This window comes from Leopardus geoffroyi, chromosome B2 (genome assembly GCF_018350155.1).
Source record: "Leopardus geoffroyi isolate Oge1 chromosome B2, O.geoffroyi_Oge1_pat1.0, whole genome shotgun sequence".
Classification (NCBI taxonomy): Eukaryota; Metazoa; Chordata; class Mammalia; order Carnivora; family Felidae; genus Leopardus; species Leopardus geoffroyi.
This window is the reverse complement of record NC_059332.1, coordinates 18,422,484-18,446,113: the sequence shown is the minus strand read 5'-3', so window position 1 is coordinate 18,446,113 and position 23,630 is coordinate 18,422,484. Positions and strand designations below refer to the sequence as shown.

The following is a 23,630-nucleotide window of genomic DNA, read 5'->3' as shown; positions in this document are numbered from 1 at the left end:
AGTGAATAAATTTCAGGTACCTAATGGCAAATTAGTGTAGCTGATACTTACAGGTAGGAAGTATTTCCAGCATCCATTCAGCTTTTTTAAGTATCATGTAAATAACAGCTTACATGCACTCTGGACAAAGCCAGTTTTGCAGTTTTGCTGTTTTGCCCTCTCAGTCTACTAAGTTTTCATTTAGTTATTTGAGCCTAGTGTAAAAACTATCTCAATATGCCAAATACTTTTCATTAGAACAAGGCCAGGGTTGGGGCACCTGGGTGGCTCAGTCGGTTGAGCATCCGACTTCGGCTCAGGTCATGATCTCATGCTCTGTGAGTTCAAGCCCCGCGTCAGGCTCTGTGCTGACAGCTCGGAGCCTGGAGCCTGCTTCGGATTCTGTGTCTCCCTCTCTCTCTCTGCCCCTTCCCCGCCCATGCCCTCTCTCTCTCTCTCTCTCTCTCTCTGTCAAAAATAAATAAACATTAAAAAAAAAAAAAAAAGAACAAGGCCAGGGCTGGATTCTCACAACTATGAGATGAAATAGCCATGCCTTATTTGACTAAGGAGAGAGGAAATAACAGTTTTTTACAAAGAGACTTGCATTTTACATTGAATGTCTACCCATGAGTCATAGGAGTCGCCAGTAAAGGAGACAAAGAATATAATTGCCCATCTACCCTTACTATTACCACCATCCATAAGTAAGACTGTGACTCACTATTACCACCACTAACACCATCACCAAAGATAATATTATTCACTGCTTTCCCTGGTTCCTCTTTGTTCTCCAGAAATTCTCTCTATACTCTCATCTCTTAGATCTCTAAGATAATGGGAATGGGATTTTTCTAGAGGAATTTGAGGGGGCTGGAGTTGACTTCTCCTTTACTCTTTATGGAAGAGCATAAACTCAGAGGTAGACAATAGTTTTAAGATTTATACTGTGTTTTCATTGAAAGTGGGTATATCTTTCACTCAACAGACATTATTTAGGAACCTGCTATACATATTAAAATGAAATAAGGGCCCTTGGGTGGCTCAGTTGGTTAAGCATCCAAGTTTGGCTCAGGTCATGACCTCACAGCTCATGAGTTTAAGCCCCGCATCAGGCTCTATGCTGACAGCCCGGAGCCTGGAGCCTGCTTCAAATTCTGAGTCTCCTTCTTTCTCTGCCCCTCCCCTGCTCATGCTCTCTCTCTCTCTCTCTCTCTCTCTCTGTCTCTCAAAAATAAACATTAAAAATAAATAGAAATAAAAATAAAATAAAAAATAAGTAAATAAATAATATGAAATAAATCTCTCAAGTTCTACCTCTGGCCATAGCATCTTTTAGGAATCCCACCCCTACCAACCCACCATCACATGCATCCAACTGTCTTTCTCTGGGAGTTTCAAAGAAGAGACACCTAAAAGGACTTCCAGAGACATGTGAGAGCTTGGAGTTCTTCTAGCAATATTTATGAAGTAACCACCAAAGGCAAGGTATTTTGTGCCCTAATTGTGGGTAAATTTCAGTTCCTTAGTAATTCCTACATACTCTCAGAGTTCCAACACTGGAAAATACTATCTCCAAATGTAAGGAGGACCCTGGATTCCTTACACTTAGTTTCCTCTCTTCTCTCTCTCACAATAAGTAGAGGGAAACCTGTTACTCTGGTGTTGAGTGGGGGTGAAGGACAGCAGTTATCAATAATAAAGAAGTCCTATGGTCTCTTGGCTAATTTTAAAAGGCTTAGCATGACATGGATTCTTGATGGATAAAGGCAAGATAATGTGTTTTTAAAACCTGTCATAGGGGCGCCTGGGTGGCGCAGTCGGTTAAGCGTCCGACTTCAGCCAGGTCACGATCTCGCGGTCCGTGAGTTCGAGCCCCGCGTCAGGCTCTGGGCTGATGGCTCAGAGCCTGGAGCCTGTTTCCGATTCTGTGTCTCCCTCTCTCTCTGCCCCTCCCCCGTTCATGCTCTGTCTCTCTCTGTCCCAAAAATAAATAAACGTTGAAAAAAATAAATAAATTAATTAATTAAAAAAAAAAAAAAAAAAACCTGTCATAAACCTATTGTGAGTGCCCAAAGATAACATGAGTCAATCTGCCTCACATTTAGCAGATTTCTCCCCCCGTGTTTTTATTTTCAAAGTATTAATGAGTCACAAAATGGGAGGAGGGCATTTCATTACATTTTAATAAAAACAGTAATTCAAGTAAACATGTCAATACCTGAGTGTGTGAGCAGTTAGTGATCAAGTTGGTAATCTTCCTTTGAAGACACCTGCCCTCTCCTTTGCTATTTTTGTATGGGGTCCCTTCCTCCCCCACCCTTTCTGTCATACCTCTCCATAATGACCTTTCAATCTTCCAAACACCAGTCCTACATTTTCAGGTGCCTGCTGGCCAGCTCTACTGAGTTGTCTTGCCTATACCTGAAACCTGCCATATCCAAAAAGGAAGTTATTATCTTCCCACGTAAATCTGATCCTCCTCTTGTACCTCCCTGTTCGGTTAAGGTATATATAACAGCGCCTGAGCTGGAAGTCACTTTAACCCCCTACCTCCAGCATTCACTCATTGACTCCGCCATCGAGTTGAGTTGATTCTATCTCTCAAGTCAGTTTTGGGTCTATTCCCTCCTTCGTTTGTCCTATTTCAAGACCTTCCCCCACCCCTGTTTTGAAAACTGAATTACCCTGCCAACTATTGAAACTAATTTCCTTGATTAAAACCTCCCTTTGTCCAATTTTCCTTAAGCCAAATTCATCTTTCTTTTTCTTGTTGTTGTTGTTTATTTATTTTGAGATAGAGCATGCATGCAGTAAGGACAGAAAGAGAGAGAGAGAGATAGAGAGAGAATCCCAAGCAGGCTCCACACTGGCAGCGCAGAGCCCAATGCGGGGCTCGAACTCACGAACTACAAGATTATGACCTGAGCTGAAACCAAGAGACAGACGCTTAACCGACTGATCCACCCAGGCGCCCCCAAATTCATCTTTCTATAACATAAATATACTCATTTTATTTTCCTCCTCAAAACCTTCTCATGGAATCAGAACATTTAAAGTACGTGGCATTGGCATCTCCTCTGGGAAGACTTTCTAGACAGCCCCTCCCTCCCAGCACGGGATTAACACATCATTGGCGGATCTGGCATTGAATGCATTCATTTTCAGGGATAACTGTTATGTGTCTATGTTCTCTTCACCTGAAAACTGAGGACTTTGTCTTTTACACATCTTACGCATGAATTCATCTTATGCGTGAGTCCAAAACGCCTGGCAGAGAAACAGAGAAAAGCTGTAAAAGATCTGGATAGAATCCCTTGACCTCCACAAAGTACCACCAACCTGACTTTCCACTACTGTGCGTGCCCTTCACGTTCCTCTGTTCCAACTACATAAGATGGTTACATTAGGCCGGGGGACTTACTCAGACCAACACACATAATTGAGTTTTAGGGTATGACTGTGTGATTGGACAAGAAAGGAAAATATCCTATAGAAACCAAAGAAAAGGAACCATGGTCCCATGAAGTCATGCAGACAATGGAGCTAGAATGTGGCTATTTTATTTTATTTTATTTTGTACAGAGACATAAGCAGGGAAGAGGAGAAGGGGAAAGAGAGAGTCTTCTTTCCTTCTTAATGTTTATTTTTGAGAGAGACAGAGCACAAGCAGGGAAGGGGCAGGGAGACAGGAAGACATAGAATCCAAAGCAGGTTCTAAGCTCTGAGCTATCAGTACAGAGCCCTATGCAAGGCCCAAACTCACGAACCCTGAGATCAGGACCTGAACCAAAGTCAGATGCTTACCCAACTGAGCCACCCAGGAGCCCCTAGCAAGTGGCTCTAGACCCAAGGCAGCTCCAGGCCTCAACATTAGTCAAGGGGAAGGTTAACACTAGTGTTCCGCAAATGAATGCTTTGTACTGGGCTTCCATAGCGTGTACATTCTGGCTTCCTCTCCCTCCATCACCTCCACTCTTTCCTGCTCCACGGTTTCTGGTGCTTTGTGACTTTAACTTCTCCGTAGCATTGCTTACTCATAATGCTCTCCTCTACCTCATTTTTCCCCTGATTGTTCACATTCTCTCAGCCTCACTTCCCAAACCTAGCTGTCAGCTTCTATCTTTATTTCAAATGTAATTTCCCAAGATCTAGACCCTAATCAACCCAGCTCTTCCCTGTTTGTGCAGAACTTCTTAGGCCAGGACATAGGCTGGCTATGGATTGGCTGCCTTTGGATCAGCTGCTTTTGTCTTGCTCAGCCAGCCTGTCCAGTAGGGGCAGGGTCACATGACACAATGCACATCTGTCTAGGGTCGACAATCATCAGGAACGAGGAGGTCACCCTTAACCGAGGTGATGACGGTCAGCCACTACTTGTCCAAAATGCCCAACGACATCATGCATGCCAAACACTATACACGGCCACTGACCCTGTTAAATCATTCGGTCAGAAATTCCCTTCTACCCATCTTCTCCAAGTGAAATCCCATTCTTGATAAAATCCAATTCAAATAGTAGCCCCCCACCATGAAAACTTTCCTGAATCTCCTAGTTGGTATCGAACTCTCCTCTTTCTGTAATCCCAAAACGCTTAGTAGTTTGTTTTAGTATTTGTTTATTATACCATGTCCTAGATGGTAAATATTCACATATGTTTTGTTCCTGTTGGATTGTAGATTCTTAAAAAAGGGTGGGGGGGGGGCACCTGGGTGGCTCAGTCGATTGGACGTCCGACTTCAGTCAGGTCATGATCTCACAGCTTTTGGGTTCGAGCCCCGCGTCAGGCTCTGTGCTGACAGCTCAGAGCCTGAAGGCTGCTTCAGATTTTCGGTCTCTCTGCCCCTCCCCTTGCTCACGCTCTGTCTCTCTTTCCCTCAAAAATAAATAAACATTAAAAAAAATTAATAAATAAATATGCCCATAGCATTTCTATTTTGTTTCCCACACTACACCTAAGACAGAGTTTTGAAAACTGTAGTATTCAATAAAATGTGCTGAATTGAATTTAAAGTGAGTCTTCAATTCTAAGAACACTTTAAAGATGCCAGCTGCCCTTTAATATAATCAGCCACTGTCCCTGAATTCTTTTCACTGAGGACAAATTGTCCCTAAAATATATCCTATTTCTATGACAATGTGTCAATGACTCTTATGGATTTCAAGACACTCAGCTTTCTTCAGGCCTCAGTAAATTCCTTTCCAAGTCTCTCCAGCTACCTGTGACCCAGCATGAAGGTCCCACTCTCTGAGGCTCGCTTTCAATTGTGACAACCCTCCGTCTAGATCCCCAGAGCCTGGAGGTCAGCTCATAGCGGCAAACTCCCCTAAAAGCGTCTTTCACAAGCAGACTCCGAGACGCTGCGTCCTCAGTTTGAAGTTCGGACTCCCTATCCAGAATGCCAAAAACTTGCGAGTGTGATTTGCTGCAGGCACAAACTTGAAAATCAAATGGACTTTTGCCTTTTCACAAAAAAACGTGCAAGGGGCTCTGTTTAGCTGGAAGCTAAGAAGCAGTTCCGCTTTATTGTAGGATGAGTAACATCCAGCACTTTGCATGACTAATTAAACAATCTGGAATTTGCTTTGAAGGCTAAGCCATTCTTAATAATTTTAAATTACGAACTGTCTAAGCTGAAAATAATACCCCCGATTGTTAAGAAACTTTAAGAGAGCTTTGGCCATTAGATAGCGCTTTCATAAAACAGCGTAAGCATCTGCCAGTTTTCTCCATCTACAAATACCCACAATTCTTGGTTATTCAGGAAACTATTATCTAATTTGTGGATTGCCTGGTCTTTAGCTTCCTATTCTTTCTTCGGACTTGCTTTGACTCTCTGTGACCCTCTCAGGCAAAGCAAAGGGAATAGAGAGTAAAGGTGAAATGTCAACTTAAAATCTACAACACCCTGTGGTAGAGTCATCTGTTTCATGGTGGGTGTCAGCTCTACCTGGGCCTCTTCTCACTGGAAAAGTACACAGTCAACCCTTGAACAACATGGGTTTGGCCCGTGGGGGTCCACCTACATGTGGATATTTTTGATAAATATGGTACAGTACTGTAAATGTATTTTCTCTTCCTTATGAGTTTCGTCTTTCTTTCTTTCTTTTTGAGAGAGAGAGAGAGAGACAAGTGAGAAAGGGGCAGAAAGAGAGAGAGAATCCCAGGAGGGGCAGAGGGAGAGAAAGAAAGAGAGAGGGGGAGTGAGAGAGAGAGAAAGGGAGAGAAGAGGGGCTCACGGAAGCAGGACTTGTGTTTACCCAGCATGGAGCTCATGTTCACCTGAAGTGGGGCTCGAACTCACAGACCATGAGATCATGACCTGAGCTGACGTCAGATGCTTAACCAACCGAGCCACCCAGGCCCCCTTCCTTCTGGTTTTCTTAACAACATTTTCTTTTCTCCAGCCTAGTTTATTGTAAGGGTATGGTATCTGATACCTATAACATACAAAATATGTGTTCATCAACTGCTTATTATCAGTAATGTATCCAGTCGGCAGTGGGTTATTAGTAATTAAGTTTGGGGGACTCAAAAGTTATATGTGGATTTTCAACTGTGCCGGGGAGTTGATGCTCCCAACACCCACGTTGTTCAAAGGTCAACTGGAGATCCCGCTGTGATCCTACCGCTGCCTTGGGCACATGACCTACTTGGCCGAGTCCTGTGTCAGTTATTCCATTTCCAAAACACAGATCAAGCACCGTGTCTTTCTTAAAAGTAAACTTGGGTAGGAAAGTGCTTGGAACCCAGTGGCTAATCAGAGGCTATCAAGAACTCAGGCTCCAATCTGAAAGTTGCTAACAGAGTAAATCTTACAAGTTCTCATCACAAGAAAAGAAGTATGACTATGGATGGTGGTGGATGTCAACTGGAATTTTTGTGTTGCTCATCTCACAATATACACAAATGTTGAAGCATTACTAGCATGACATATTTTATGGTGTATAATATCATATGTCAATTATACCTCCATTGAAAAAAAAAAAAAAAGAATCCATGCTCTAGTTTTCAGGTTATTGTTACCTCGGAAAATCGACCCATCTAGTTTTAACGAGACAAAGTCCAATTGTTTTCAAAGCAGCGTTGCTGTGGGAGGTCTCGAGGGCAGGTCAAACATCTGGAGACTTCTGCTGAGGATTGCTTTCTGAGACCTAGGAGCTATAAATGTGGCAGTTCTCAACTTTTGGGTCTCAGTGTCTCTTCACACTCTAAAGATTTACTGAGACTCCCAAACGGCTTTTGTTTACAGAGCTTATACCTATCGATATTTACCATATTAGAAATTAGAGAGTATTTTTAAATTTTTTAACTTAGTAAATCACTTAAAATAACTATAATGGGGCACCTGGGTGGCTCAGTCGGTTGAGCATTCGACTCTTGAGTTCAGCTCAGGTCATGATCCCAGGGTCATGAGATCAAGCCCCACTGCAACCTCCACACTGGGCTTGGAGTCTGCTTGAGATTCTGAATTAATTAATTAATTAGAAATTAAAAAATAATTACAATAAGCCCATCATATGTTAATATATGCAACATAAATTTTGTGGGGGAAAAATGACTGTATTTTCCAAAACCCAAGAAAATTTTCTGAGAAGAGCATCATAGTTTTACTTTTTTTTTTTTTTTTTTTTTTGCAGATCTATTTGATATCTGGCCTAACAGGAGACAGGTGGATTCTCAGGTCTGCTCTGCATTTAATCTGTTGTGGTGTGCTGTTGTGGTCGAAATCGCTGGAAAGATATGACTTTCAGCGGGAACAGAGAAGACCTCGCAGATGCCCTGAGAGCTGCCGGCCTGATGATAAATATGTACGTAGCGTACGTCATTCGTTGTGTAATTCAAATCCAGAGTTTCATGCTCTTACATCAGCAAAGCATTACTGACGGGCTTGGAAATCGGCCTCCTTGCGTTAGAATGCGGTCGCCGTCAACTCTGGCCACGTGTTCTTGGGTACGATGCGTCATCTCTTCAGCGACTAGGGTTGTTGGGCGGATTTCAAAATGTTTGACCCTTGGGGCACCCGGGTGGCTCAGTCGGTTGAGCGTCCGACTTCGGCTCAGGTCATGATCTCGCGGTCCGTGAGTTTGAGCCCCGCGTCGGGCTCTGTGCTGACTGCCCAGAGCCTGGAGCCTGCTTCGGATTCTGTGTCTCCCTCTCTCTCTGACCCTCCCCCGTTCATGCTCTGTCTCTCCCTGTCTCAGAAATAAATAAAACGTTTAAAAAAAAAAAAAATGTTTGACCCTTAGTTAATATAGTAGGCACTCGATTATAAATGCTCATTTTTGTCTTTTGTCCCGTCCCCTCTGTGACGGTTTATTTTTCATGCATTAACTTGACTGGGCCATGGGATGCCCAGAAATCTGGTTAAACAATATTTCTGGATGTGTCCGTGAGGTTGTTTCAAGAGGTTAGCACTGAGTTGAATCAGTGAACCAAGTAAATTAGATGGCCCTCCCCGGTGTGGGTGGGCCTCCTCCAACCCGGTGAGGGGCAAACAGAACAAAAAAAAAAAAAAAAAAAAAAAAAAGTGGAAGAAGTTTGAGTTCTCTCTCTGTGCTTGACTACTTGAGCTGAGACATCAGTCTACTTTCTCTTGCCCTTGGATGGGAACTTACACTATCAGCTTGCTCTCCTGCGTCTCAGGCCTTCAAACCTCACTGCAATTTATGCCATCAGATTTCCTGAGTCTCCAGCTCAGACAGTAGAGCGTGGGACTTCTCATCCTCTATAACCAGGTAAGCCAATTCTTTATAATAAATCTCATTCCAGGAGGTATATGTATGTATGTAGCCTCTATTGATTGTTTCTCTGGGGAATCCTCACTAAATACATCTTATCTTTTGCCTTTTTTTTTTTTCTCTGCTAATGTCTGGTCGATAACAAAACATAGCCCTTGTCATGGACATCTGCTTACTCGCAGGCATCTGTTGTTTGCTGCCCGATATCCACGCCCTCTCCTGGTTACAGAGCCCCATTTTCAATTGGGTGGGTTGGGTGGCATTATCTCCAGGGGTGGGCTCAGTTCCAGGGACAGATTATGATAGGCTTACTCCAGTCACGGTAGACCATCAGCCCGGTAAAATGATGTGTTCAAGGATAATAGGAGCCCAGCAGAAGAAAAGTTTTCACTCTTTCTCTGGAACTCTAGAGTTTTCTAGAACTTTCTCTAGACTTGATCATGTGAAGATGTGGAGCATTGGTTGCTGCAACCGTCTTACTCCATGAAAGGAGCTTCATTGTGGAGGCAGCTGACAGTTCCAGAAAACAACGCCAAGGAGGGAACCCTCTAGACACTGAGCTCTAAAGCAAGCTGCACCCCCAGTCAGACCCTCCATGGCGTTCCCAGTTATGTGAGCCAATACATTCTCTTTCTGCTGAGGCTGATTTGACTTGGGTTTTCTATGACTTCCATCATGTAGAGTCCTGATACATTTTTCAATGCAAAATCTTTTCTGAACTGTTTCCACAGCATCTCCTAAACTTGGTACCTCAGGGAATCAACTTGGGCTATGGCTGCCGTAGCCATCCAGTCACCTCCATTCACACCCACACGTGGAAAAAGGTGGGAAAATCCCATCCTAATTGCATTGTTCGAGCTGCTAGAAACCCATCTTGCCTCAGTTCTGTGAGCCAATAAAATACCTTCATGCATAAGCTGATTTGGCTTCCGGGTTCTCACACCCATAACCAAAAGATTCCTCACCAAGACACTGGCAATGGCAGGCCCTCACATATGGTCATGAATGATTTGCATAACCATCAATTCCCCAAGCACTATGTAAAAATATCCCTGAAACATTGTCTTAAAATCTTAATATTTGACCTTAGTTTGGGTAGTTCAGTTGAAGAAAAGCAGAAATACAAACTCTGTTCAGCATGGCTTTATACAAAACCTACCACCTTTAGTTTCCTATTTATCTTGGTTATCGTGATCCTACTTGCCAGGCATGGAGCCTGATGGTTTTGCACACTCTTAATACATATTTCAATATACTTTGCCCCCTTTCCAATTTTCTAGCAAACCTCCTAAGAATTTCTTTTTCAAATGAGCGGAAATTCTGGAGTGAAATTCATTCTCTCAGCCTCGCGTGTAAGCAGAGATGCATTTAGAAAATTCTCATGCATGGGAGGTATTTTTCAAACTTGTATTCTACCAAGAGAAAATATCCTACCACATTTCAGCTAAGCTACTCCCGTGGGGCCAGGAACAACTAAATGCAGAGAACTTCCACTTTGCATTTCTGACTTAAAATGTTCTGGTTGGTCCTCAGCTTTCAGCACTTTCCCCCCCAAATAAAGAAGACAGAAGTTCCTGGAGGATGCCTCCCAGCTTTGCCCTGGTGAGGGCAGCCTATTGGCATCTACATAAACCTGGTCTCCTGAAAAGGAAGTTGAGTTAGTCATCGCAATGGAGAACTGATCCACAAAGATCAATCAAGACTGAACTGAACATGGCGTCTGAATTATCTGACTTGGCTATCACCACAAATCACACTCCCCAGATAATTGTCAGTTTCCTGTTTCCTTCTGAGCTATGCTTTATCAGGCCACCACACCACAGGGAAGCTGATACTCTCTCTCTACCCCTGCCACGCCACCCTCCTGCTAACAGAATACACATGTAAAAATAAAATTTTGGAAGTGGCGTGTGCAGGTGAAGAGCCCAGAAGCATAAGTCTCATTCGCTTCTCGGGAAATCCACCACTGCCCCCCACTGAAGAAGAGGTGGGATCCCAAGGCCTACCGTACCTCGCACGTGCAGGTGCTTAATAAATGCCTTTTGATTGCCAAGAATTCGTGCTTTTTCTACGTTTGTAGAGGTTTCTTTCTGTTTCATCTTGACTTTTTTGTGTGGAAAAAAAAAGAGATGATTCTGTTTCCTTTGGGAATGAACAATTAGGAAATTCTCAAAAGCTGCAACAAAACTCAAGAGAGTTCTAGAATGTTCTATGTAAAAGAAGTAGTACCAACTGGATTGTCAAACCCTCTTATTTCTAGATACAGAAACAGGCCAAAGGCCATGTAGATAGCAGAAAGGTCAGGATGAAACTCCTACATTTTTGATTGTAGAGCCCACGCACACATTTTCCCATCTTCTCTCTCTCTCGAGGCCCAGCCGTCTTCCAATATCCTGTGAAAGAGTAACTCTCTCTTATATGCGTCAAGAAAATGGTTTCTTCACATCTCCCCTTTAGTAAGAAATAAGATCTCAGTTTAATCACTTGCCAACTATGTGACCTTAAGATCAGTTACATAATCATAGTGACCCAATGTGTCTTCGTGAAATAAAAATGACACACCTGCCTGACAAGGCTGCAGTTTGGGGTGGAAAATACTTCCTGTAGTACAACCAGTCCCAAGTGCAGACCGCACAAATGGATCTGCCCTGGTCCTTCCCAGGATACCCCAAAGAAAAGTACAGAGGGGCAAAAATGAACCGGCTGTAAAAAGAAATAGAACAGTCACCAAAAAAAGGAGAGATTTCAACCAATGTCGACAAATTTCTGAAACATAGAAAGTGGATAATAGCAGGCAGATGAAAGAAAGAAATATAAGAAGCCACGTCTTCCAAGGGAGGAGAAAAGGATTAGCATCAAGTCGGCCCCACAGAATGCCAAGCCCCGAAGAGGGCTCTTGGCTCAGATTCAGCAGATTCTACCCAGGTGAGATTGAGAAGGCGGAGATTAACACGATATCTGCAAACTGCGCACACACCCCAGCCCAAATTTTCATCCTCCTCTTCTCTCCACACCCTCATGTTCGGGCAGCAGATTATCCTTAGGGCAAAATATCCTTAACACCTTCACAAAGCCACTGAACAAACTACCTGAGGAAAGTTCCATCAGGGGGACTGGTTGGTACTCCTGAGTAAGACCTTCCCCATGAAGTGAAGTATACCAATTTCCCAGTGGGAAAACCTGGCATATTTATACACACAACAGTGGGGGAAATTTAAACCAACCACCCAAGACTTCTTTCTTAGATGCAAACACACAACCAAGGACCAGGTCTGGAAAGAGTACACAGCAACCCCAAGGAAAATGACCAAGAGAGCTAAGCAAAATAATCTAGAGGAAACAGAACATTCCCAGAGCAGAAGAGACACTTTTTTTAAAATCTAATTATTCTAAAGAGGGATCTAAGAAAATAACAATAAGAAGCTATGAAGAAAGAAACAGAAAACAAGAAATATGATTTGAGAGGATTAACAGTCTAAATTCTTAGATTAAAAGTACATTTCAGGTTTCCAAAATTCTTGCAGAATGTACATATAATAGGATGGAATAAGGCAAGAAACTACAAAAGGAGGGACGCCTGTGGGGCTCAGTCGGTTGAGCATCGGCTTCGGCTCAGGTCATGATCTTGTGGTTCACGAGTTCAGGCCCTGTGTCCAGCTCTATGCTGACAGCTCAAAGCCTGGAGCCTGCTTTGCAGATTCTGTGTCTCCCTCTGTCTCTGCCCCTCCCTCACTTGTTCTCTCTCTCTCTCTCTCTCTCTCTCTCTCAACATAGGTAAAACATTAAAAAAAATTTTTTTTAAAGAAACTGGAAAAGTCATCCAGGAGATCGAATATCGAAGAGAAATCTCAAAAAGCTGCCAGTAGAAGGAAAAAAACCCAGAAACATTGCAACAGATCATAATAGGGGAGAAGAGTAAAGAAAACAAACAGAGGAGCCTCTACACTGAGCAGCTTAGTGTTACCCAGCTCTTAGATACCACTTGGACTGTTAGCATATATGCATATGGTTCAGTGTCCTCCTGGTAAGTGAAAGGTCTTCTGTTCTTTGTACATTTCCATTCTAAGTGCGCGTTAGGACCGTGGTATCTTCAGGGAGCTTTAAGATTACCATAATCTTCATCAGTTTTCCAAGCCTCCCATGAAGAAGCATGCATGATTTCCATGTGAAAGCAAGTTCAAGACAAGCCCTCAACGTCACGGCCCCTTTTATAATTAAACTGCCATCATATGCCCCTCTGATAGAAATCTGGAGTCACCTATGCTATGGTCTCCCCTTGACCTAGTTTTTTAAGGGATACATATTAGCCTGTCTCACTTACCCCTCAAACTCAACCATCTAAAATAGGTTATCTAACCTCTGTTCAATTTCCTTGCATTCATAGCAAGCCAGTAGACAAATCTTCCTTCATAACAAGCCAGCTACGTCTGGCAAGGGCTGAATTATAACAATGCTTAACCTTTGTGTTAAGGACTTGTTTTATGCGAGGCACAGGCACTTTCTATGTTTTTGCTCTAATTACTGAAGCCCTGCAAATAGATATTATTATCCCCAATTTGAAAAATGATAAAATTGAAGAGGGTTAAATAATTTGCCCAAGGGCAAGAAGTTAGTAAATCGAGGAGCAAGAATCTTTGCTCAAGGTTATCTGACTTCAAAGTCTCGGCTGCCTACATTCCTCACAGCACTGCCCTAATAACTTATCTTTGCATTATGTTTTATAAGTACATTTATATTTTATCCCAGTTTTATTGTCTTAATGACCCTATTATATAGGTCATTATTCCTATTTTACAGGTGGGAATACTGAGGCCCATAGAACTTAATGATTTGCCCTTGGTTACATGATGCATTCCGTGTCCACTGACTCTTATTACCCACAAGTGCCGGGTTTTTATTTCACTTTTCTGCTCAATTTTCATCATTCAACAAACATCGTACCCTTATGAAATGTCAGGTGTCACTACAAGTCTGACTTTTTTATTTCTGTTGCCGATGGCCTCGGGGTCAAACCCTTCGCTCAACGTCACCCTTAATCTGGCCACAACACACACCCTTCACCCCTGCCAGGTGGGTCTCCCAACCATGCACTCATGCTTTACAGTGGTTGTCCTCATCTTTAAGACTTTGCCCAGCATCTACTCCTTCCTGAAACACCCTGTTTCTTCCCTCCATCTGCCCAACTTGTCCCCATTATTTCAATGCCCGTCTCTGATTCACCATGAGGATCTATCTTCCCTATCCCATAATATTTATGTTTACTCTTTTATATTTGGGGCATTATCATTCTTATATCATACCATATCACATCATTATATTCATCATATTCAACTCTTCTTATGTTTTCTTAACCCCTGTGAAGGTTTTGCGTTTTCAGACCTTTACAAGCTCTTTGAACTCGAGGACAGAATCACGTTATTCTCTATACCTTCCCCACAGCCAGCACTTTGGACCTAGAAGATGCGCACTTCCTAGTAAATGCTCAACAAACACCCGAGGAACTCAATGTACAGCTTTGGAGCTGTTTGTCCCCGAAGCCGGCATCTCTCTTCCCCGATGGTTGAGCTTCTCTTGAAAGCTTGCCAGGTCCTCGTGACTTTCCTTTGAGTCATTTGCTCCTCTCCCCCACATTTTCCAGGCTTATTTTTTCCACTGACCTGATGTTCTGATGTGCCCCATGCCTATTCCTCATTTGTCTTTACTTTCTACTCTGTCACAAAAGCAAAATGTGAAATGATCCATGCTTACATTGGCACGGCTCGGTCTTGGGGTTTCATTCCCCCCTCGCGAAACCATTCATGTGGAGGAAGCTTTTGATCTAGGATTCAGAAACTCAGTCACATTTTACATAACCAGAAACCGTGCTAGGTGGTTATGTAAACTCTGGTTTTGACTTGAATAGCCAGAGAAGAGTCTTTACAATTTAGGTTAAAGCGTGTTGTCAGCTTCCATTCATTGCTGATGGTCTGAATGTCAGAGTTATCCCACATGGTGCCATCAAAGAGACGCATGAGTGTGTCAGGGGAGAATATGGAAAGACAAAAAAATGTTTGCTAGACCCTTTTTGTGTGTGTGTAATGTGTTGTTATTATCGTATAAGATGAGTTGAGAAGAGATCGAGTTTGCTCATCTAGTTTAGTGAACAACTGCTAGAAAAGAGAGAAAATAAATAAAGCATCCCGTTACAAAGCCAGGCACAGGGTCGACATTCAGGGAAAGTGTGTTCATTTGTATGAAAATGTCCAGGTGAGTGTCTACTTCTTTAGACGCTGATGAAGTAAGAAATGTTTTTGCTGTTGTAGATGACCTTGTATTTTGGCAAGGACTGCTTTGTGTATAAACTTCTTTTTTTTAGTTTATTTATTTATTTTGCAAGAGAGAGCACAAGCAAGGGAGGGGCAGAGAGAGAGAGAGAGAGAGAGACAGGGGAAGAGAGAGAGAATTCCAAGGAGGCTCCAAGCTGTCACTGTGGAGCCTGATGTGGGGCTCTAACCTGCAAACCGCCAGATCATGACCTGAGCCAAAATCAGACGCTTAACTGACTGAGCCACCCACGCGCCCCAAGGACTGCTTTCTATACACACATTCACTATCACTTAACAGAGAAAATTCTGAACATTTCTAGAAGGAAGAGGCAACTAGAGAGAGAACATAAAGAAACGACAACTAGAGGCAGCAAATAAAGAAACCAAGGAACCAAAACACAAGCTGACCTAAGTCCACACAAAAGTATCAGTGAGCTACCTTCAAACCCAAATTTCCTGTCTTTGGTTTCTGTCCCACTTGTAATGGCTTTAGGACTTTGCTCTTCAACACTATATATTTGGCTTCCCTAGAAAACTCCGTGCACGTGTAGGCTGACTCGAACTCTTGTCAATAAGCTTCCATTTAAGGGCCACCTGGGTGGCTCAGTCAGTTAAGCATCTGACTTCAGCTCAGGTCACAGTTCATGGGTTCGAGTCCCGCATCAGGCTCTGTGGAGGCTGCTTCGGATTCTGTGTCTCCTTCTGTCTCTGTTCCTCCCCTGCTCGCACTCTGTCTCTCTCTCTCTCTCTCTCCCTCTCAAAATTAAATAAAGATTTAAAAAAAAAAAATTTTAAATAAGCTTCCACTTAAAACAGTTGGCCCATTCATTTTTCATAGGACCATATAAGTGTCATATGCGATAGTTTTGTGCCATGGGGATTGATATTTGGTCAAGGCACCGTGAAGGAGGTAATCTACATGCTTTCTATCTTTATCTAACCATGCATAGGTCAATATGACCCCAGTTAGAGCTTGCCAATCCTGGGGACAAAATTTGCACCGTGATTAGTAAGAGGGGTCTGTGCTTTTTGTATTTTGAAGGGGGCAAGGAAGGCTGCCTACCATCCCAGAGATTCTACCTGGTAATATGGAATTTCAAGAAATTTTTCAGCCTGATTAGTAGAGTGACCTCACTAGTGCCTCCTGGTCAATCACCTTGGTCAGTAGGAGTTATCTTTCAAAAAAGGAAACCTCCAGTCCCTACAGAAATCACTGAAAAACTTTTTTAGAGCTAATAATATGGGGGTGTTATGCTAAGTGAAATAAGTCACACAAACATACAAATACCACACGATTTCGCTTATACGTGGAATCAAAAAACAAAACAAATGAACAAACAAACAAAAAAACATACAGACTCTTAAATACAGACAGCAACGTGGTGGTTGCTGGGGATGGGGCACTGGAGGTGGGGGTGAGAATTGTTAAGATCAATCCATTGTTCGCCTGAAGCCAGTATAACATTGTATGTCAATTACACTTCAATAATAGAACAAAGGGTTAAAAAAAATCTTCCCATCTGAAGTTGTTCAATTTAAAAGCAACCACAAAATTTGCAAAGCAAAAGATGGATAGATTTGACAATACGATATTTAAACTTCCTTGTATCAAACGGAAAAAATAGTAATAAATCCACAGATGGAAAAAATATTCAGAATTACCATGTCAAAAAGATGGTTAATATTTCTACTATATGAAGAACTTACATAATTCACTAAGAAAAACACTAAGATACCAATAAGTAAGTAGATTGAAGATACAAATAATTTTACAGAAGAGGAAGCTTAGCAACTATAAGCATAATAAGTATCAACCTCACAAATTATGAAAGAAATCTGGAGGCACTTGAGTGGCTCAGTCGGTGAAGCGTCTAACTTCAGCTCAGGTCATGATCTTGCGATTTGTAGGTTCCAGCCCCGCGTCGGGCTCTGTGCTGACAGCTCAGAGCCTGGAGCCTGCTTCAGATTCTGTGTCTCCCTCTCTCTCTGCCCCTCCCCCACTTGTGCTCTGCCTCTCTCTCTCTCAAAAATAAACACACACTGAAAAAAAAGAAATTTAAATAAAAAATATAAACCATTTTTTCTCATCACACAGCTATTTTTTGAATAGCAATACTCAGTAAGAGTTTGCTTAAAAAACATCAATGCCATGTATTTCTGGCACGAAAATGTCTTACTACAGCTTTGGAAAGAATGTCAACAGAAATTATTAAGGATCTAGTATAACAATTTTATTTCTGATCTATACCAAGGAAATAATTTAGAGTCAGAGGGAGAGCAACGTGCAGATATGGTTACCACAGTGTTCTCTAAGGCAGGGATAGATGGTATAATTTAAAATATTTTTCAGATTACAAAAAAAAAAAATCGAGAATAGTTAACACGCGCCCAAAATTATCCTAAGGGTCAATATGATTACATCACTGGTCCACATAAAAACCCTACTAGGTTGATGTCCTGCGATTGTCTCATTTTACAGATGAAGGAACCAAGACGCAGAGAGGTTCAGTAATTTGCTCAAGGTCAAACAGTGCGTGGTAGTGCTCAAGGTCAAACAGTGCTGGGAAAGCCATTACTGAACTAGTAACCCATATACCCTCTTTCATTATGTAACAATGTCATCGTGAAGAACTTGGAAAACCACAGGTAAACCTCACAAAATGTATGACTACCCATAATAATCAGAAATAACCGGTATGTCCTTGCAGTAATTTTGATACACATGTATAAAATCCTAATTATACAATTCTGTCTCACGCTGCATTTATCTGACATTATGGACTTTTTTTCCGTTTTTCTCCACAAGTTATGCTCTGCGTGATATCGTAGCATGTAATGTATGCGGCCACTTAGTTTGCCTCCACTTTTAATTACTCTATTTACTGACACAATAAACGTCTTTATACCTCAATTTTTGTCTGAGCTGCTGTTTTCTAGGAACAGAACTTGCTGGTTTGGGAGACATACGCCTAAGAAAAGTATACGGTTTTAAGTTTTTGACACAGATTTTCAAACCGCTTTCCAGAAAACGTGGTAATCAATTTATTTTTTTTTCTTAAGACTATCTGATAATTCCCATAGTACTACAGCCTACCAATATCACTTTTTGAAATCTTTAGTAGAGTTAATCTAACGGGTTAAAAAATAATATCTGTGGCCGTTCTACTTTTCAGTTCTTGGTCATGAACATTTATCATATATCTAATGGCCACTTATATTTCTTCTTCTGTGCAATTGCTTATTCATATTCTTTGCCCATTTTTTACTTATTTGGAAGGTCACTTTCAATCATATGAGCTCTTTATGTATTAAGAATAGTGTTCCACTTATGCTGCCTTTTTATTACCTATATTTTTAAAGCTTTTGCTTACTTTCTCTCTTATTTATCAACATAAAAACTTTGAAACATATGAGCTCTTTATGTATTAAGAATAGTATTCCACTTAAGCTGCCTTTTTATTACTTATATTTTTAAAGCTTTTGCTTACTTTCTCTCTTATTTATAAACATTAAAAACTTTGAAACATACTATACTTAGCATACATTACATACATTATGCTACGTTTATCTGATGAGATATCATTCACTGAAGAAAATATTTTGAAAAACTTTAAATACTATGGCAAAATGTTTGTTTCTGGTGTCACAGGAAAAGAAATAATGAGTTAGATGTTCGGCATCATGAAAACTGAAAGCAGTAATATGCCTAAAGAGACTGGAAGAAAATAAACTGTCAACAGCAATGATTGTTTTTAGCATGGAGATTTTTTTGTGTTTTGTTTTTTGGTACGGGGCTAGTATTTTCCAAGTTTTCAATGGTTAGAAACCATTTTTGCAAGAAAAGAAGCAATGAACTTGAAGAAGAGGGTAGAGAAGAAAGATGACATACACAAAAAGGAAAAGAACGAATCTTCCCCTCACCCCCCTCCCCCAGCACCGTCCATTGCTAAGAGCTCTAGAAGAGCTTCTCCAGGGAAGGTCAAGCTTCTCAAACTTGAATGTCTTCCTCTGCACAACAGCTTGGCTCCAGGACAGGTAAGCACCGTGCAAGGCCAGAACACAAGACGATTGTCCCTCCCCGGCCTTTTCTAGTCCTGACCAAGGACGAGCAGGACCCCATCTCCTCGCAGACCAGAGGGGCTGCCTTGACCCCAGAGCACAGTAGGGCTGGGGTTGCGTTCCAGGACTCTGGGATGCCCAACTGATTCCCAGCTGAGGGAAGTCGTACCCGAAGCCACAGATCAAAGCAGGGCACCTGCCTCCTGGGCCTGGAGGCTGCAGGTGAGCAGCTGACTCACACGGGGCCACACCTTCGCCAGCTGTTAATCATCCAGTTGCAACAAGGAGAGAAAGACCAGGCAGCTGGGATTTATACCCCTTCGAATTAGTTTTCCAATTCTCTTTTGACCAAATTCCGTTTTACCTTATCAGGGTAGTACAGCCCTTTGTGACAGGACTCACAAAGACCTTCTTAGTTTAGGACTACAACCATCCTCTTTCTTTTTTTTTTTTTTAAGTTTATTTATTTTTGAAAGAAAGAGAGTGAGACAGAGAGAGGGGGAGACAGAGAATTCCAAGCAGGCCGAGAGGTGTCAGGGCAGAGCCCAACGTGGGGCTCGAACTCCTGAATCATGAAATCATGACCTGAGCCAAAATCAAGAGTCAGATGCTTAACCAACTGTGTCACCCAAGAGCCCCTCTTTCTTTCTTTCATCCTTCCTTCTTTCTTTCTTTCTTTCAGTTTACTGTTGAACTCAAAGCATTTCTCCAAAAATCATGACGTTCCTCAAAGAGAAGAAAGGTAGTTAAGGATAGGAATTTTATTTTTCTTTTTAATGTTTATTTATTGTTTTTTTCAGAGAGAGAGAGCACAAGCAGGGGAGGGGCAGAGAGAAAGGGAGACACAGAGTCTGAAGCAGGCTCCCGGCTCTAAGCTGTCAGCACAGAGCCTGACATAGGGCTCCAAATCATGAACCGTGAGATCATGACCTGAGCTGAAGTCGGACGCCTCACCGACTGAGCCACCCAGGCGCCCCAAGGGTAGGAATTTTGATCTCTGCGCTGCTGGTAACAGCATTTTCGACCCAGGCTGCACATTAGAAACACCTGAGGAACTTTACAAATGACTGATGCATCAAAGGTTTAAAAGCAACCCAGAGTTGGGGAGCCTGGATGGCTCCATCGGTTCAGCGTCCAACTCTTGATTTCTGCTCAGATCATGACCACCCGGTTCATGGGATCGAGCCTGACATACGAGCTCTGAGCTGACAACGTGCAGAGCCCGCTTAGGATTCTCTCTCTCCTTTTCTCTCCGCCCCTCCTGGGCTCACATGCGCTCTTGCACTCTCCCTCTCTCTCTCAAAATAAATAAACTTTTTTTTTTTTTTTAAATAAAAGCACCACAGGGTTATTCTAGTTGCAGCCACGGTTGAGAATCTCTAGGAAAACGTGATGCATTAAAGCAATTTGGGTGAAGAGAGCTAAATCCAAATCCACACGGAGGGTTTGAGGAACAGATCTGGTACGTCTCAGAGCTGGAAGGAACATTTATAAATATATAATTCTGTTCATTTATTTAACAGATGAGGAAGCAGGGGTAAGAGTGTAACATGTGGGCAGAGGCTGTGCAACAGGCAGCAAATACCAAAGCTGGGTCTCAGATACCAGCGCTCCGGGGCTGGTCCGTTCCCCTTTCCACCACTCCAAGCTACATCCCTATTTAAAATCATCTTCGGGGCGCCTGGGTGGCGCAGTCGGTTAAGCGTCCGACTTCAGCCAGGTCACGATCTCACGGTCCGTGAGTTCGAGCCCCGCGTCGGGCTCTGGGCTGATGGCTCAGAGCCTGGAGCCTGTTTCCGATTCTGTGTCTCCCTCTCTCTCTGACCCTCCCCCGTTCATGCTCTGTCTCTCTCTGTCCCAAAAATAAAAAAAATAAAAACGTTGGAAAAAAAAAAATTAAAAAAAAAAAATCATCTTCAGGGCGCCCGAGTGGCCCAGTCATTTAAGCGTCCAACTTCCGCTCAGGTCACAGTCTTGCGGTTCACGGGTTCGAGCCCCGCATCGGGCCCCGCACTGCCTGTGCGGACCCAGCTTGGGATTCTCTCTTTCCGTCTCTCTCTGCCCTTCCCCCACGTGCACTTTCCCACTCTCTCAACTATAAATAAACAAACTTTTTAGAAACATAAAGAAAGAATAAAATCGTCTTCCCCATTTTCAAAGACAGCCTGGAGAGAGTTAAATCATCTTACCCCAACGTTCCGTCACTCAGACGGGATGAGGCACAGCTAGACTGAATAATATAATGGCAGCCTAAGGCCCTAAGCCACAGCCCTAACATCCTTGCTATTAATAGAACACTGTTTACAGTGGACTGGAAGAGCTTTTTAATGGAACTGGTACATTGTGCAGAATAATGTTCAATCAGTGGAAGATTGAGAAAATATGAGGGGGAAATTTGCAGCAACTCTCATTATTAATTTGTAATGGGTCTTTAATACAGCAACAAAGGAAAACGTCTTTGACTACCTGTGAAGCCACTAGAAATAATGAGAGAAAATCAGTGCGCTAAACAGCATTTTCAAGACAACCACTGGAGTTGGATTTAGTGGTGACAATTCTATCAGAAAGAAACCGAAAACGAAAATGCTATCGTTCACAAAGCGCATGGCCTAATGCTAAAAGTATTAGTAGAAACCCAAAGGAAAGTTCTGATGATATAAAGTCACTGTGTGACAAGCCATACAGAGAAAGACAGATATCATATGGTTTCACTCTTTGTGGATCCTGAGAAACTTAATAGGAACCCATGGGGGAGGGGAAGGAAAAAAAAAGAGGTTAGAGTGGGAGAGAGCCAAAGCATAAGAGACTCTTAAAAACTGAGAACAAACTGAGGGCTGATGAGGGGTGGGAGGGAGGGGAGGGTGGGTGATGGGTATTGAGGAGGGCACCTGTTGGGATGAGAGCTGGGTCTTGTATGGAAACCAGTTTGACAGTAAATTTCATATATTTAAATAAATAAATAAATAAATAAATAAATAAAGTCACTGTGTGAGAAGTTTATCAGTAAATGAAGAGACCACGATCGATTCAATGACGTAAAGTTTAACTGGTAATTGATTACAACTTTATAGAGTGGAAATAAAGGAATCGGTAAAAAAAAAAAAAAAAGAAAAGAAAAAAAAAACACTGCATGGGAAAAAACAAGAATGGATAATTTGGTGATTTAGATGCGTATTTACACGGGAAAATGTCTCAGATCCTCTGGGATGATAAAATGTCTGTTGAAAGAAACATAAAAGGAAGATGATGGGAAATTTAATAAACCCAAATTATGGAATGTGTTTTTTTCCAGAGCACAATTTGGTTGTGGTTACGTACAATAGATACAGAAAGATCAAGAAACGCGATAGAAAAAAAAAAAAAGAGAGCAAGTTTAATCTTCTTGCTGAAAAATATCCAGTAAACAGGCAGTAACATTTACTTTTAAATGGGTGTTCTCCTTTGCATGCATTCACATCTTATTAACATGAAAGACCAGAGAGATAAAGCGAAGGAGTGAAGCGTATTTAATGCACATGGGAACTAGCATTGGGGGTGGGAGGGCAAGACTGTGGGGTGTGGGCGAGTTCGATTTATGTCCCGCAAACCTGTCGTTAAGTGATAGGCACAGAGAACAAAACTGCTCTGCAGCTGGAGACAAGTTCAGCAGGTTTCTGGACCAAAGAGGCAACTCACGGAAATGCCAATCTATCCACAGTCAACTCTTAGTCAAATAGTGTAGATGACAGATCTGGAAGGACCCACTGAAAGCCCAGTTGAAATATTTAGTTGCAAAAGAACACCAACAGAAAAATACAGCTCAGGGGGCCACGGACTCAGAGATGGTCCTGAGCCAACTCAAGGGCACGTGCTGACGGGCCGGTGGGTTCTGCCTCCCCACCATGGTTGCCGCAAAATGGAGCCTTCCCACAGCTGTTTGGACCAGCTTGTGGCACATTGTTGTGTCTGTTAAATATAATTAAGAACTGCTTGCTCTAGGGGAAATGAAGGATTTGATTAAGGGGGAGTGTTTCTTCTTCCTTTCTTCTTTCTTGCTTTTGTTCAGCCTTATCCAAATTTTTTTAACTGTTCCTTAAAACATGTCACGTTCTGGGGCAATTTTCGCGTTTTGTTACAGACAACCAAATGCCAAAGGCACATATTTATGGCGTGTGAGGAGTGTGTGTGTGTGTGTGTGTGTGTGTGTGTGTATGCGTGTGTGTGTTGATGTGTGGAGATGAAATAAAGGAGACTTAGAAAGGGGAGCTCATCCCAAAGTGGTTTATTTTGGGCCCCCCAAAAAAAAACAACAAAAAAAGAAAAGAAACTCATAAAACCAAAACTGACTGCAGGAGATTACGAAGAACTGTGAGCAAATGCCAAGCAGAGTATTCCCCAGGCTCTGAATGGCATTAGCACTCTGCAGCTATAATTTCTTTGTTAACAAGTCAACCCCCCCCCCAGTCGTGTCTGTGGCTTCTGGTGTGTCACAATCATCTACCACTACGAACGACCGCGGAGGGTGGGCTGGGGAAGGAGGATACATGACACCAGCCATCAATCTTT

The 23,630-nt window shown here is 42.3% G+C and overlaps 1 long non-coding RNA gene across 1 annotated transcript; it reads left to right on the top strand.

The window, feature by feature from the left end:
• The first annotated feature begins 8,545 nt into the window (after positions 1-8,545).
• LOC123609697 lies at positions 8,546-15,114 on the top strand. Its single transcript, XR_006717908.1, has 3 exons — positions 8,546-8,718; positions 12,496-12,745; positions 14,161-15,114. It is a non-coding gene; the product is annotated as an uncharacterized LOC123609697 (long non-coding RNA).
• The last annotated feature ends 8,516 nt before the right edge of the window (positions 15,115-23,630 follow it).